This window comes from Toxotes jaculatrix, chromosome 1 (genome assembly GCF_017976425.1).
Source record: "Toxotes jaculatrix isolate fToxJac2 chromosome 1, fToxJac2.pri, whole genome shotgun sequence".
Taxonomy (NCBI): Eukaryota; Metazoa; Chordata; class Actinopteri; family Toxotidae; genus Toxotes; species Toxotes jaculatrix.
In genome coordinates, this window is record NC_054394.1 from 19,996,475 (window position 1) to 20,013,770 (window position 17,296).

General features: G+C 41.0%; 1 protein-coding gene across 6 annotated transcripts in view; it reads right to left on the reverse strand.

Moving 5' to 3' along the window:
• Positions 1-17,296, reverse strand: part of sox6 (SRY-box transcription factor 6) — a 137,774-nt gene that overhangs the window by 119,361 nt on the left and 1,117 nt on the right. Inside the window, exon 1 of one of the 6 annotated variants that reach the window (XM_041036136.1) lies at positions 15,344-15,436. The exons of the other annotated variants lie outside the window; for them this stretch is intronic. The gene's annotated coding sequence lies outside the window, so the exon portion shown is untranslated. Of the gene's footprint in view, positions 1-15,343; positions 15,437-17,296 lie in introns of those variants that run through there. 6 annotated transcript variants of the gene reach the window in all.

The following is a 17,296-nucleotide window of genomic DNA, read 5'->3' on the forward strand; positions in this document are numbered from 1 at the left end:
CACTCAGAGTTTGTCTGAGCATAAGACTAAATTCAGATTCCACATTTCTGCAATGGCACAGTGGGTAAAGTAAAAGGTTAAATCATTTGTCTGGACTAAACCCTCCTACGTAGAAACTTCTTATGCATCTTTGCACTTCACATCAAACACTCTCTATGGCTGCTGGAATTACAGTTTGAGCTAAAGCTTCTTGTACAGTAGGTGAAGGGAAGCAGTTTTACTACCACAGCACAGAAAGATTCACTTTCAGATCAACTGAACCTTCAAATTCCTGACATGTGTTCACGTATGGTGTGGGCTGCGCTTGATTTAATTATCCCTGACCATAACAGAGAGCTGTGTCTTTCAACCATCATGTGACAGTGGCTCAGTATCAATAGACAACATCACCACAACTGTATACAGCACAGAGGAGGCCAACCACAACATAGCTGTCCTGACCAAATGCAGGTTTTATATTTCATGTACTTTAGTTAACTCTGTATTGCAGTACTACTGCTGTATGTGGGGCGTGTTTAAATTGCTTGTATGTGGGTGACTGTATGTTTATGTATCTGCTGCATACATGTGTGCACGTATGCGCATGTACCTTGTCGTAGTTGTGTGTGGATAAGCATGAGGCAAGCCAAAACTTGTACTTCAACTTCTGTTTGGAATTCATCCAGATCTGCAACATGTTAAAAAAAAAAAAAAATCCTCCCAATCCTCCGTTCCAAATCCTCACTCTCTCCTGCGTCCAAACAAGCTAAAGTAGGAATTCTGCAGAGTTAGTTATTTTGACAATAGAGGTAATCTATGCCATCAGCAGGCTGCTCCCTACCTGGATGCAGTGTGGTTATCTCTGCAGAAGCAGCAGCCACACAGTCAGTCAGACCGGGTACTGCATGGGGGAGTTTGGGATGCAATGAGGTGGAGCTATAACAGTGGTCCCAGGGGAAATAGGGAAATGGGAGGAAGAGGAAGGTGGGGGTACAGTGTAGAGGACGAAGGGGTGAAGTGCAGAACATTCTGGCACGGAAATGTCTGATATAGTAATTGAACACATGTGATTGTCTGTTAAATATCCACTTCCTTAAACTCAATCCTTTCTGCAGTAGCATCATCTGTGAAATATGAAACGACAGCTTCCATGCAGTGAGTAATCACCATAGCCGGGAATGAGAGGATATTGCTGGTCAGGAAACAGCTAGAGTTCAGGTAAACTGTGAACACTTTGGCACAGATCATTTTATGGCTGTAGTATCTCTGGAGTCATTGTCACCTCATGAATTTATTCACTTCCTACTGGTGTGGTAAACTTTGGACAGCTTTGGACAAAAAAAAAAAAGTGCAGTGCTGTGCTGTTAAAAAGGCAAGCTGTATTTCTGCAAGAGATCCACCGTATCATTGAGTTATTTGGTGTTGGAAACAGGTCAATCACGTGCAAACAGCTGTTTCATGCTCCAGCACACCGTTAACTGTCACGGCCAGACAAACCTCTCTTTTCTTCTCTTTTTATCTTTACCCTCTGTCTCTCTCAAACTGCCTTTTTTTCTGTCTCTGGCTGATCCTGCCCCGTCACTGAACTACAGCAGACTAGACGTTCACAAAATGTCTAGCACCAACATGTCAGGAATGACTACCACAGTGTCACTCCAGTTAAAATATCTTTGTTGAGAGTAAAACAGTGGCCAGTATTTTGGCAGAGCTGAAGTGCAATAGAGTCAAATAAAACAGAAAAAGAAATCCACCCAGAGTTTCTGACAAGCAATAGCCTGATAGAGATACAGGGCTGTGGCTCAACGAGGCTTTCGTGTGCTGCTCGGGAAATACATTATCTGTCATTTCCTCTGCGTCAAATAACAAGAATAAAAGTCTATTTACTGTGCAGCTGGGTTGAGGCAGAGTGAAGGGAGAGAAACGACCAGCAAATAGAATGTTTTCCTCCACGGTGGACGGCATTCAGTCCCCAGTGCTCGTAACAGGCAGGCGTGCAACCTATCAATTCTCTTTGATTCCCTCTCATATATTCTTCACTTCAAAGACTGTAAAGACAGAGAACATAGAATTGGCTTGTCTTTTTGCACACTGATGAGACCTCTTTTCTTAACTTCCAAGATATGTACACATATTTTCTTTCTGTTCTGCTTGCTTTCTTTCTTTCTGTTTCTTTCTTATTCAGCGTGGGATTTGTGTTTTTGTGTATGTTGGGGGTCTCTCCCTCTCTCCCAGGTAATGTGTTTATTTTCCTGGACCCATCTTCTAGTTTACTGCGTGGTGGCGTTTCTCCCCTCTTATCGCCTGGCCCTCGCGGGGCACTTTAGCCCCTCAAATCCCGTTCACCATATACTCGTTTTAGAAGCTGTGAAATGAGTGCTAGAGAAGCGTGGCCACAATGTCTGCCTGTGTTGCTACTGGACTCAAATGGGCTTGGTGCTTTTTTGTCCAGGGAGATGCATAAATGGAAGTTTTTAACACCTCAAAGGAGGCTGGGCCTTTGTGGAGCCACACTAGAGAAGCCTGCCAGTCTCCCGAGGAGGCAGACACACTGAGTGCTGCAGGACAAAGAGCTTAGAGGAGGAGAATCAACAGGGGCATCACTCTGCTTTGGGCACCAGGCAGACACACACATGTACCCCCACATTTATAGCTGCACTTACATACAATACAGAGCGCGCATACAAACACATGCACACACACACAAATATTACAAATCTAAAATACCTGTAAACACAATATGATCAAAAAAAAAAAGCTGATACGTCAAATATATATCGTAACAATCATTATTATTTCAAATGTGATCTGACAACAAATTCTTTTTGTACCTGTAGTGCAACCTAGTTACAGGTAGAAATCAAACAGCCTGGAGAAGTAAGCAAAGAATAGGAAGACATGAATATAAACACTGCATTTCCACCAGTTAAAATACAACATAAAATACTAACTGTAGATAGATTCATATGTGATTGTACAAACATGCTCAATAAAAATGACAAACACAACCAGCACGACAAACCATTTCCCACTTATTGATTTCAGCTCCACTGTTTGAAAATAATTTCCTCATTTCCATCCCAACTTTCCTTATTGAAATTATTTTTTTATTCCCGAGTACAGCCCAACAGCTGGCATTTACAATCAGTCTTTATGCTGTTTAGATGTCTACAATAAGCATTTAGATGCAAATATCTCTGCCTTGTACAAAGGACTTGCAACTTCTGTCAGAAGCAACATAATCAACCTGCAATTGTCTTCTGGCTCCAAGTGGTTTTTCAGTGACAAGGCCTAAGCTGTAAGCATCTGTATTCAAATGATTCCCTATTTCAGGCACGGTTTAGTGTGGATATTTTCCAACAGTACGGCACTGAAAATCAATCACATGGTGAATTAAACCAGAAAGGAAACAACTGATCCATAAATGATCAGGTTACAACAAGGCAGTGGTGTCCGCAAATTATTCAGTGTTTTCCTTGTTCCAGGAGAAGCAGGGACACACAATTTGATAGTGGCCTTCTCCACCAATGACTTGTATTACTGTCGAAAATTTTTCGATTTGCAAAGGCAGGCTTAAGTTGACAGATAATTATTTTAGTGGCGAGTTCAGCATAATGCAGGCAGACAACTTTAACTGAGGACGTGGGAAACCTTTGTTGCGTGTTACAGAGCAAAGGAAGTCTTGAATGGGCTGCAGTGTTCTCAGAAAAAAAAGAAAGACTATAGTTGAACATTCATGTTCCGTGTTGGAAAATCACTCTTCATCCTCTATTCATAGTACACAACACTGTACTCTACAGTATAACAGCATTTCACTGCATGTTTCTCTGCATCCTGGAAAAACTGATATATAAAAAGTGATCCAGTTTTTTCTCTTTCTTCTCTTTTGGAAAATTAAACCAAATTGATGAAAAAAAGGGAGCAGACGCACAGGATACCTGGCCACATACAGTATGTATGTGGCCATGGTGTAAATCTGATCGTGATGGGGGCACATGCTTTGCTTTGGCTCCAATGGCCTCTGTACAGCCATTTTAACATTTGAACAATTAACATTATATCCTCTGTTTTTTCTTTTTATATACAGTTGCAGAGGTGATTTTTCTGAAACCCACAATTAATAGCAGCGTTTGCAAATGCAAATGAGTCCATTTAGGGGGAAGGAAAATGATCAGTTTGAGAATATTTCTGCCTTCTTAATCTTCTAAAGAGGGAAATGATTTAAAAGGAGGACACAAATCTCCAGTGACATGGCAGGAACTGTAGGGCACTTTCCTCTCTCCCTCTCTCTCCCTTTCTCTCCATTCTTCTTTTCTCATCTCACTCATGTCTCCCTCCAACCTCCCACCCCCATTTCTCTCTCTTCCTAATTTACCCCCCCCCCCCCCCCCCCCCCCCACCACCCCTTGTTACCCTGTAGGGGTGGAAGGGCCAGGAGTAAGGGACAAGGAGCTGAGCAGGGCTCCAGTTGGCTTGTCCCCTCAGAGGAAACAAATGTAGTGTTTGAGCCACTGATCACTGGTATAATTGAGTTTAACACTCCTTTTCTGGATTAAAAAAGACCCTTTGAAATGAAAGGTCAAATTACCTCTACAGTCAGGCAATAAATAAGTCAAACAAGGTAAGAGGTTCCTGCCAGCATATGTTAGTGGCAAATTTAATTAGCAGAAAAACAGGAGGCTCTTTATCGGACACTCCTCCGTTCCAAACTGCACTGAACAAAAGCAGTGTTGGAGTCCCAGTCTTACAGCAAAGGAATTAAAATCATCAATTCATTACTCTCCTCATTTAAAGTCACATTTCACACAGCATGCATCCAACTGACTCGGCGCAAATGTATAAACACCCCATAATTTAAGAAATCCATCCTTAACATTATAATATCACCAAGATATCCACAGCAATTTTGCACATAATCAAATTGCATGGGGTGAAGAAAACTTGAGTCTGGATCACATTCTTGGTCATTAGTCTGCACACTTTTTAAGTCATGATATTTTCCCATTATGCAATGTATCCTATAGGCTTATTGTCCATTGATTGCAGCACAAGGAAAGGAAATAGGCATAAAGTAAGGCTGCAGTCTGGACTGAAAGCACGGGAGGTGGCCGAGCAATGCACAGAACAAGGGAGAGAGAGAGAGAGAGAGAGAGAGAGAGAGAGACAACACTGCTCTACACCCAACCAGCTACAATGTGGCCTTTGTGACATAATGCACTCTGCCCAGCAGATTGTGGAAAATAATCCAGAATTTACTGGTTCACATATCCAGCAATAACAACTGACATCACAACCTGTACCATATATGCCATGTTTCTGGGCACATTTTACATTTAGTGGAGAATAAGGGGGGGTAAGAAAAACATCGTCAAGCAGTTATTATATTCCCATCATGTCCTGGGAGCCCATTACAGCATGGCACAAGCAACGGTAAAACTGAGAAACTCAGCAGGCTGAGGCTACAGGCACACAGACTAACAGCGCAAACCGACTGCACACTGTTAACTGCTGGAGAAAGATGTAGTTAACACTTTGCACCTACAGATTATGTGTATTTAAATTCTGTTAGTCATTGAGGTTTAGTTTTTCTGCTCAAGTGTTTAGTTGGCTTCTGTGTGGCCAAGCACCTTTAGGAGTTTTTGCAGGGCTCCTCAAAAAGAATAATTAAGAAGGGAATGCAGCAGAAGAGCAGAGGGAAGGGGCTGCTGTAAGTGGCTGTCCAGACAATAGTAACACAAGGTTGGTGTTAACTGTGTTTAAAGCACAACAGGTGGGTCACATGAAAGATCACTATGTTTTTTTTCACTTGGGCAACACATGCTTCCCGTTATTCTACAAGAAAAACCGACATTGTTCCAAGTAAAAGAGAGAGAGAGGGCCCTCCATGGCCACTACCGCTCACCACAAACTAGTTTTCAAGTATATCTTACATTACATATGAGTATACATTGTGAAGCTGAGTATGCTTTGAACATTCCATTGGGACAAAATGAAAATGTAAATAGATTAAATTGCATGTCCAAACATGCAATAAGTGCTGCAAGGTAAGTATGACTGATGTAATAAAAGAAAAACACTTTTCAGGGTTCCTTTTCTCTGCATATAACTGACATAGATTTCAACTGAATGAGCCAAGTAGACTTTTAAATAAAACTAGCTGACTGGTTCCCACAACCTTTAGAGATGTGAGTTAAAATGTATACTGAATAAAACATATAAATAAAGTGCTGAAATATGTGACTTCCATCCAGCTAAAAAAAAAAAAAAGAAAAGAAAAAATCCACAGCTGTACCATTTCAATTTTAAATGGCAAAAATAATATTTTAAAGAACAGCCATGGACAATGTGTGTGCGTTGAGTGCATGCGTGCACGTATGTGTCCGTATATCGTGTGAGTGTGTGCATGCCTGCTCTCCACAACAGCCCCCTAAATGTGGTTTTGGGCAGAGTGTGGCCTAACAGTAAAATGTTGAAATTGGAAAAAATATTACCCTTCTTTCTCTTGAATAGCCGAGAGATAAGCACCCTTTAGCAATGAAGCCAGTGGAGTTTAAGCTTATTATGAATACCTCTCAGAGCGCAGAAGCATGTACTGTAGAAATCAAAGGGAGTAATAGGCAGGTAAGCCAGTGTCATTTTAAGGAGGAAGTCAGTTGTGAAATTGTAAAATCGCAAGGCCCTGCTGACAATCTCCTGCCCTCAGAACACTCCCATAAATGATTTCTAATGGCAGTGGCTATCACATATCTGAAAAAGTTAGAAGTTTGTGAGGCGAAAAGAAAGAAAATCCAATGCTAATCTCCCCATTGATGGAGACAAATAATAATAAGACCATTTATCTCTTTGATTAAACAGCACATACTCTGAAGTTCACAAGAATGTGTGATTCTTTGCGAGTGCTCTAAGCTTCCCAAAGTAGACCTGGCTTTGCAGAACATTCCTCGTGGTTTCATGTTCAATTGGCTGTGAAAGTCCACAGCTTTGCTCTTACATGCTGGACTGAAAGTATTTAAAAAAAAAAAAAAAAAAAAAACAAGCAACAAACTAAGCTCATCTTCATTTTTTTAATGATGTTTGGGGTATGAGAGCTGCTGATCAAATTTTTGAATTCCTGCATGAAGCAAGTTCACATGTATTCACCAAAAACATCAGCTGTAGGGTTAGACTAGCATATTCATTTGTGTGTTTGTGGCTAATAGCTGAAGTTCTGCTGAGCTTAACCTCTGCTGAGATGTGCTGTAAAGATGATATTATAACACGGCTGCTCCGAGGCTGCCTGGACTCTGTAGTGCTCACATATTCTACAAAGGAGCGAGCGCATGCACGCGCACACACACACACACACACACACACTAAACACACACACAGGCTAATACATACTGTGCTTTTCTCCTCTGAATATTCATCCATGTTTCCACATCATCTGCAGGTCTCCTAATCACAGTCACTTCCCCTTTAATCACAGGGCTCTAATTAGGTCCTAATAAACCATTTTGCCATCCTCTTGGAGTGCCTCTGTGTCACTCACACATCAAACCATGAAATACTATATTAAGGGGCTGTCAACCTCAAAGGAACGCTCCTCCAGCAGCAGTGATACAGATACTGCAGGCACACCCTCTTACACTAATTGAAATTATCGAAAGCTCCGCTTACATGTGACACTTGGCCATGTCTGAAACCATGGACTGAAGTACAGCAGTCAAAAGCATGACGGTTGTGCCAGCACTGAGGCTCTACTGGTTTCTCTGATGTCGGGTAATTGTTTAAACCTGAGTGGATATGGCACAGGGCCTCATGCTGCCTGTTCTGCCAAGAGAAGAAGAAGAAGAAAAAAAAAAGAAACGTTCTTGCTAGCACTTTTCTCCTCTGTTTCTTCTGTTCTAATTCAGTCCAGCATGGGCTTCAAGGAAAGCCTCAATGATTCCATGTTCATCTTGGAGAACCAGTGTTGGGGATGATGATCACTGACCACAAGTTGATAATGATGACTGTTTAATTAGAAGCCTTTCTTTGGCCTGGCCACAACCCAAACTCCTCCACCCTGCAGATGGTAACCAATAAATTTAGCTTTGCTGAGGATGAGGAGGAACATTGTACCTCCCCAGTTTACCCTCAACCCCACCCCTAACCAAAGACATAAAGCCTTTCTTCTTGCTGACACAAAAACGCAACCATCGCCCGGCTGCATGCGCCTATGTACGAGCAAGCTTCTGAGTCCAACACTGTCTTCTACAATCTTTGTTCATGTACATCTAATTTACAATTGGTAGTTACACTTTCAAGGAAATGTATGGCCATTAGATTAAAGTTTTTTTTTAATTAATTATTCTTTTTATTCCATCCATTTAGAAAATTTTTCTGTTGTTTTTTTTAACATATTAAAACCTTTAGATTGAACATTACTGCAAAGAGTTTACTGTCAATGTTTTTCATTTGCTTTCGCTACAAAACACAACCAAAGCATAATTACATTTTTTATGGTTGCGTTTAGGCAATTCAGAGCACTTGGTTAGAGTTAGGGAAACACTGTGGTCATGCTAAGTACATTATGGTTTAGGTTGGGAAACTAAAACACTTCGTTAAGGTTAGGAGAAACATCGTCGGCATGGTAAATATTAAAAAAAGAGTCAGCTTTGATGGGATGCACACCCCAGTCTCCAGCGTAAAGTCATGTGCCTAGCCATCCACCCTGACCTCCTCCCTTTGACTTTACAGTGCGGTATAAGAACGTAACTCTGCGAACAAGCTTTGACAGCAAACGTAAATCGCTTTTGCAAATTAGTCGCATATGACCGTAGATACGTAGGAGGGAGAGTTTGAAGTCATTTGTATATATTTGTATGCAGTCTGCAGAGTCATTAATTGTGGTCGTATAATATTCCAGCCAGAGCAATAGATCCATCTTTTTCAAAATTTGAACATTTTTGCTCTTTAATCCTTGTTCCACAATGTCATTCCACTCTCCTCAGCAAAGTTTTTGTAGATTTTACAGACTGTTATGTCAAGTGGAAAAAATAATGAGTGTTACTGTTCCTCAAACAGGACAACCCCTCCCATCTTCCTCTGGTCCTCCTCAGTCTAGTCCTCTCCCACCTCTTGTCAATCATCCTCCCTCAGACCAGCCTTCTCCCAGAGGTTTCTACACCCCGTACTGACTGGCAGAAACACCACTCTGTGTTTGTGTGTGTGTGTGTGTGTGTGTGTGCATTGTATGTGGGCGGGTGGCGTGTGCCAGAGTGGCTATCCCCTCAGATTGTCAAAGAGACTCATGGGAAATTTACTGCATGGGCCAAACCACAGGCTTTCTCTATCATTTCAGCAGATTTCTCTTTTTTAGTCCCATTGAAGAAAGTGATTATCACAGTCGGTTCTTTCTTTGGCTTTATTCTTCGAGCTGTGGGTCGAGCTTTCTTGGTTTTCCTCACTGTAACTGCACTTTGCTTGTAAATGTGCAGCTGAGCCAGTCAGAAACTTCCAAGGTGGAATTACAGACTGGGCACTATGTTGTATCTAATATATGTATATAAATTCATTCCCCCTTAAAGAGCAGGCAGGTGACATTTTTTTCTTGTTGGTTTAAGTTGAAAGTTGATTTTTTTTTTCCAACATCAGTGCTTCTGCTATGGTTATGGTTATATTATGGTACAAGTAGACAGAGTGATGGATAAGGTCGTTCCTGCAGTTACCATGCACCGGTGCTGATGAGCGTAGGAAACGCTGCCATTTGGAAACAAATGAAATGGGAACGTCAGCTGCTTCTTCCACACTACCACCGAATAAGTACAATAAGTGTTCTCGACCACCTTGAAAATAGTGAAGATTCACCATGCATGTGGTCAGGTGAAAAAAAAAAATCAATTTCTTAGACTGAAAGAGGCTGAGTTGGATCTACTTACACATCATGAGAGAGGTCTGAGGCAACATGAACACTAACATCATTTGTGCCGAGTCTTTAGTCTTAGAAAGTCGCCGAAAATCTGCTCTTAGCCCATCTTTTCACCAACAGGGCCAAAACACCCCCCCCCCCCCCCCCCCCCCCCCCCCTTTACTCAGACAGTGAGAGAGAAAGAGAGGATAACAAAGACAGACAGAGAGCGAGAAAAAGACAGAGACCGAGAGAAAGCTTGTGGTCGAGTCTGCTGAAGCCATTTTCTCATAATGCACATTAAGGGCAAAGCCTTGTAACACATCCAAGTCTGTGTAAAAAGGAATTATTCAGAAAGGAAACAAAAGACCTGGGCAAGAAGAGATGCTATGGTTAACTTCATCAGAACTTTAGCCACAAGACCCTTTCCATCTATTCCTCTACCCTCCCTCTTTGTCACTTTGATTTATTTTTGGCATTGTACGTTAGCATTTTCCACAGGAAAAACTGTTGGGAATCTGATTTCTGGCCCAACATGTCCTTTCTTTTCCATAACTTCCTTGCCTGTTTTAGATGTCACAGTAGCTGCTCCATGATGCAAGTGGTTGATCAGTATTTGTTTCCATCCAAAGAGGGCTGACACACACTATCTGGAGAGCTTGAAATTCACTGGCAGCAAAGACCAAGTATGTTGTTCTTGTGTGGCTCGTCTTCAAAAATGTAATGAAATGAACAAGTTATCGCTGAACTAAGGTTTTAATCCACATTTTAAATGAGTGTAAATATGCAAGACGTAGTTTCTCGGGTCATTTTTGCATTTATGTAAATTCACAATGGAGGTTTTCTTGATGGAGTCACATATTTGGTATTGTATTTAGACCTAACTCACACTTGTTAATCAAACTGAAGAGGCTAAATATCTGGACCAGCCTTCTGCATCATGGATCGAAGCGCCACATTATGGTTAAATAGCTCATCATGGACATGTCGCTTCAGTGCACGCTAAAGAAGACGACATACAATTACGTGTGTTCAGATCACATATCACTCAAGAGTGCGAGACACACATGTACACACTATGTTCGAGCGGCGCACACACAAATATACACACAGAAGCCAAGTTGCCAGTCTGATCTGAGATCAGTTGTGTTCCAACAAAACGGCTCCCAGCATCCTAAAGGCTGGACTGTGGAGTAAAGAAGCCAGATTGGCTGGCTTAGTCATATCTGCAGAGCATATTTTACATCTCATGTCAGATCAAGCTGGCAGATACCAAGCCGGCTGTCAACTCCACCAACTGGATAATGTCTAATTGTTCAGCTTTTACAGACAGTGGAAACCAGTGCAACTTGAATTAATAAATACATATATATTAACTACTGCCTTCTTAAGACTACAGACTGCATAAACTTTGCAAAACTGGATCAGTTATATTTTAGTCACAGAGGGTCAATGATTACAATCTTGTGACTCGTGCTCAACCCTAAATGTTGAAATAATTGTTGAGGGATTTACTTCGGCAGCATGGTTATTCATAAAAAATAAGAAATTCATATTAGGTATGTGCATGTCATAATTGCACTGCTTTCCTCTTTTATTAGAAGGTGAGGTTTTTAAGGTCCTCTTACACATTATATTTACATGGAAACTTTCAGTGTCACAGCTGCCTGTGCTGGCTCAATTTATATTTTCATAGAGTCCTTTTTACACTTCCTCCAAGGCAGTGTCTTGCCCATGGGATGGCCTGATCCGAACACAATGTCGGGGATCACAAGGAAAAGGCTTGTTGTGATGCTTCTCTGTGTGAGCAGCGCAAAAGCCCACATTACACTAATCTCTTTTCCCTTGTTCACTCACAAGACACAATCTTGGGTCTTCAGAGCTTCTCCAATTCTAGTAGGGCAGAAATCACTCGGGGCAAAAGATCACAGCTTATTTTTCTTTCTTTGTTCCTTTTTTTAAATAATCCAGGCATTCTGCAGCAAGGTCACACACACATACATATATATATATATGTTTATGAAAAGTTTAAAAATAAGCTTCATTTCTCTGATAGAAATAGAAGGTTAGTGTGACTGCAGTAAGTGAAAGCTGTTACTGAGTCAAAGTGAAAAAAATAATAATTAATGTACGACTCTCTCAAACTGTAGCTAACAAAATGGTTGCCACAAAAAAACAGAGAGAGAGAGAAAGAAAACTAACTTGCGTTTTTTTTTTAACTGGCTTTGGATTCTGTACCCAAATGTCTGCTAAAGGAACATGAAGCGACATGAGTGTTTGTTTAAAATTCAGTTTCAACCACCTGCACCCTTTTCACACAACCTGACAGTTCTCACCCTTGGTCCATATGCTGTGTGTGTGTGTGTGTGTGTGTGTGTGTGCGTGTGCGTGTGCGTGTGCGTGAGCATGAGTGTGTGTGTATGCACATGCTGTGCGTGTGCACATGTTCCTATGCTTGGGTGTGTGAAAGAGAAAATGTGTGTGTGTGTGTGTGTGTGTGTGTGTACATGTGCAGGGACTCCAAAATCCACCACATTTTAATTACTGCCCGGCTGCACTGTGTGCCTCTTTGATATGGAAATAAAGGCAACCCATCTTCACACAGCCACTGTACAAATCTTCATCTGATTCATAAAAAACAATGAGCCCGACTAATTCCTCCACCTGATTACAGTCCCAGACCTGTGTCAGGAACACGCGGCCACCAAGGCCCTTCCAATTAATTCTACATATTAATGTGTGATTTTAAAAAAATCAACACGGGCTACTTACCATAGCCTAGACTGTTGCATTTTGAAGTCAAAGTTAATTATGCACAACTATGCTATGGACTAAAAGAAAATGTCCAATTATTTTGAGAAAAACATATTCGGTGGGAGAGTGAATGATACAGATCAAAATGGGCCACTTAGGTTACTTGTGCAATTATACAGTTCCTGTGAAGATACACATATTTAGATTTTTTTTTCATCTGTAATCCTTTAATGTTAGCAATACTGTTCACTTACAGCAGCCAGAGGGACACGGAGATCTAATAGAGAGGGAAAAAAACTGCCCCTGCCCTTGTCGATGTTCAGTAAGTGTTGGCGCACATAGATTCTATTTGTTTCTGTGTAAAAAGAAACATCACATACTCAAGTTTAATGTTTTGACATTAGACAAACCTGTGTTCAAGGAAAAACATCAGCTTTTAAAAAAAAAACCCCTCTCGATCAGATTGTGGCAAATTGACAGGTAAAGCTGGATGAAATTCAAAATGTAAAAGCTCAGATTGCTTTTTTCAGACCGCTGGTGTATTACGTTGCTGTCTTACACTGTAACTCCCATTAAAATGTCTGGCTCCTAATTCTCACAGCTTTTCATTTAAGACGACGACACTGTCTGCTCTTGATGACTCAGCTGACCACTGATTTCATGAGTATTTCTCCTCTGTGAGAAGCGACAATGGTGCACACAAGGAGAAGCCACAGTTTCCTCCTGTATGAGCACAAATCCATTTCATCCAAGCAGAAGACAAAAGTATTACACTTTGTTTCTTTAAGCCATGAAGCACACTGCCGTCAAAAATCCAATCTACCCCACCAAATGCTACTTTGGTGTACGAAGGAGGGCGGGTTCTCTGTCACCGCATTAATTCATTATACATAATACTGTGCAATGCAAAACCACAGTGTCCCGTGAATGAAAATTAAGCACCATGACAGAAGTGACATGCCACTAACTTGTCATAAACTTCTTGTCGAAGGGAACAAATTTAGAAAAAAAAAACCCTGCTATGGCATATTCCCATCAGTTTTGATCATTGTTGAAATATTCCACAGCAAATTAGATAACACTTAGAAAGACAGATGTCACAACATGTGCTGCCACATTTATTATCTCCTGCCGTCCTCCACCCTTCTGTTGCCCCCCTCCTCTACCTTTACCAGGCCTGCTGTTGTTTACCTCCTCTCATCTTGTTTATCATCAGGTCTCAGCCACTACCTCCACCACTCAGAGAAGGATACTAGTACCTGCGCAACCCCCCCCCACCTCACTCCCCTCTTTCTCAGCTGCCCACATCCCTGCAGCGTCCTGTCACTCGGAACAAAATAGCTGTCTTTCTGCAAAAACACTGTATATATGGAAAGATAATGCAATGTGTAAGGTCTCCATTACGTGGTCTAAATGACATCTGGCCGGGAGAGACAGAGCGGCTTTTTGGATTTTGACGTTTCAAATCAAATTCAACTGTAGTGTTTATCCAGGCCAGGAGTGAAGGCATTCTTGCAAAAAATCTGGGAGAGGGAAAGTATCACTCGTGCCTGCACACATGCAAAGGCGTACAGAGGTTCAGACACACACACACACACTAGAACAACGAAACAGTAATGCTTTTACATCTAAGAATTTAAAACATCAAGAGCTGGAGAGACTAGTGCAGCCTTTTTACAACTCTGACCTTGTATGAAATAATCTATGTACAGTATTACACATATTATTAGTACTGATTGTAACGATGCTCAATCTGAAAATGACAACACACCACTATTATTTATATCCCTGCTGCAAAACAATGCCAATATAAGAATGTTTTTCTCCTCCTCCAACTGTGAAATCAGCTTATCATGACTTGAAATTGGTTGTAATATCGTTAAAGAATCCTGTTATTCCCTGCAGGGTAATGCACGCTGGGTAAAAAAAAAAAAAAAAAAAGAGCAAGGCCGTAAAATGAAACCTACACAAACCAGCACTTTCATTTGCATCACTGTGTGGCTTAAAGATAAATAACACCTGATTTTTTTTTTTTTTTTTTTTTAGCAGTGGAAATGAAATAACACTTTACAGTGACTAATATATAAACCTCCACTGATGCAGCTACTTTCGTATTTTTTTTCCTTTTGAGTGGAGTCGAACTTACATTAAAATCCCCAGTAAGCAACATTAGCAGATAACTCAACATGACCAAATTCACCTTCTGTGTTAATAGCATCAACCAAAAGGATAATCAATAATCAATGTGCACACAGGTGGAGTAAGATATAGAAAAATAATCGAACAACATCACATAAAGCACATTTCTGTCTGCAACCCTTTCACTCCCTCCCTCTCTCTTTTCCTCCCTCCTTCTCTCTCCCTTTTTCTATCCTGCTTTTTCTTTGATCCCACTAATTGCTGGCACAAGAGCTTAGTATAAACAAATCCTACCTGTGGATGATGAGGACAGTTAAAAGTAGAGCTACTAGTAAATTCATTTCTTGGCACATAGTCTAAACAATTTTTAAGACTCACATTCACAACATTTCTGTCCTGCTCAGTAAAGCAAATTGTAAAATCGCCCTAATTGCAATTTATTATAAAGAAAAAAAGAAAAGAAAAAAAAGAATCTCAGCAGCAAAGTTTCTCTTGCAACACGGGAGACATTGGACTTGGACAGAGTGCAGGATGTGTTTAGACAAGTGAGCAGGGTGGCTTCTGCCTTCAAGCCAAAAATGAAAGTCCTAAAATCTTTGAACTTACTGGCACATCAGCTTCAGCGAGTCTAAATCTTACGCTGAGTCCAGGTGGGGAAATGTTGCCTTTCTCAATCTTGCAAAAAAAGCTCAAGCCACCCCGAGATCCACCCGCAGATTAGTCCTTGAAAATACAGAGAATGTGCAAGGCCAGTCAGTGTGAGACATGATAAATCTGATATTATTGTCCTGCAGTTCGGTTAAGTATCACGGATCTTTTTTTTTTTTTTTTTTTAATTCATGTTTAAATCCACTGCATTTACAGTGACAGAATAGCACATCTGTCCCGGAGCATAAAACAGCAGAAATTATTTTTGGATGGATCACACTGCCAAAATTATATTAACACATACGGTTGCTGCGGTTATTAAAATGCACATTGAAGTTGTAAGTAACAAATGCAAAGAAGTGTACAAAGGGGAAAGGTGATTAATTAAGATGCCGGTAGCTTCCTTGTACAAGAAAATAAAAAAAAAATAAATAAGTGAGAGATGTTAAATAGGAGCCAAGTGCGGTTCCTTGGCATCAAAGGGCTGTAATGCCGCTTTTCACTCTTTCCTCTCTCGCTCCTCCGGTGAGCCACACGCTGAGCTGCACAAGCCGTCACAGACAAACTCTTATAGAGACAGAGCCGAGTGTCCCTGTATAGCAATCAGGACAATGTGCTGAATGGGCAGTCTAATTATAAATGTGCCATTTAGGCGTGCATTTGGTCTCCAGGACCGCCTTACCTTATGAGGAAACCTACGTTCACAGCTACAGTAGCAGCAACTGTTCAAAACTAAACACGCCACGAGGATCAAAAAAAAAAAACTTTACTTCTTCACTCAGCAGGGAACAGATGTTTTGTTTTTGTTTTTTTTTTCCTCCACTCGAGAGAATTAACCGACAATGTGTTTTTTGTTTGAGGGGTTTTAGGGGAAAGAACACGCGACAGATGAGTGCGTTTTCATTAATTAGCCACAGGTGTGTTTTTGTGTGAGTGTGTGTGTGTGTGGTCAAAAAAAAACGCAGGTTCTCTGTGTTTAATAAATTCAAGAAAGACACAACAGTAGGCCTGCGATTGTATTAAAAAGTGTTGCAGTGTTGTCATCGCTGAGGGTGCTCTGATTAAAATGTTATGTTGGCTCCTGCTGCAGATTCAAGGGGATCGTTTTATTTTTGTGTCTAATTCTGGGCAAAAAAAAAAAAAAAAACTTAAAATGAGGGGACGTGGTGTCCGCGCTGCACACACTGCTGTTATCATCCTTTCCCAGTGTCTTATCTTCCATTTATGATCAACCTGGAAAATAAATTATTAGGTTTGTGCAGCATAAATATTTCCTAATGGACGATGTATGAAAAAAATGTTAGGTGATTTCCCAACACTCAGAAAAAAATGAGCAAAGTTTCTATTCTGCTCTAAAAATATCTAAACACTAATTATTCCTTTTTAAAGGCCTGGTGATTAGTATTTTTTTTGGGGGGGGGGGGATTGTCTCGCGGCAACGACCGGATAAAAGGCAAGAAAACAGTCCTTATTAATCACATTTGCACTTTTCACACACAAGAGAACTTCTGTCTGTCTGTCTGCTGAGTCCGGGAGCGACGAGCTTCAGAGCTTTCGGCTTAAATGGAAAAACTGTCTGTTCAAGTGGGCTACATCTCCTCTAAATGGACAAGCCCAGCGATTGTTGAATTTAATTTATAGCTTTTGCATTCTTTAGAGGTCAATTCCCCTGACCTCCCGAGAGAGTTAAGGAAGAGCAAATTCCCAGCCTACACGGGGGCCACAAACTCTGGGTTCAGGACATAGGAAAGACAAAATATTACTAAAACCTAAAGACAGCAGAGGCAGTTTGGGGGGCAAAGAGCCCTGGAATGTAGAAAGGTATAATGAGACATGGAGCAAGAGCTTCAGAGAGACTTGTCCACCTCACATTCAGAGACAGGAAACCTACCAGGACGCACGTCACTGTCA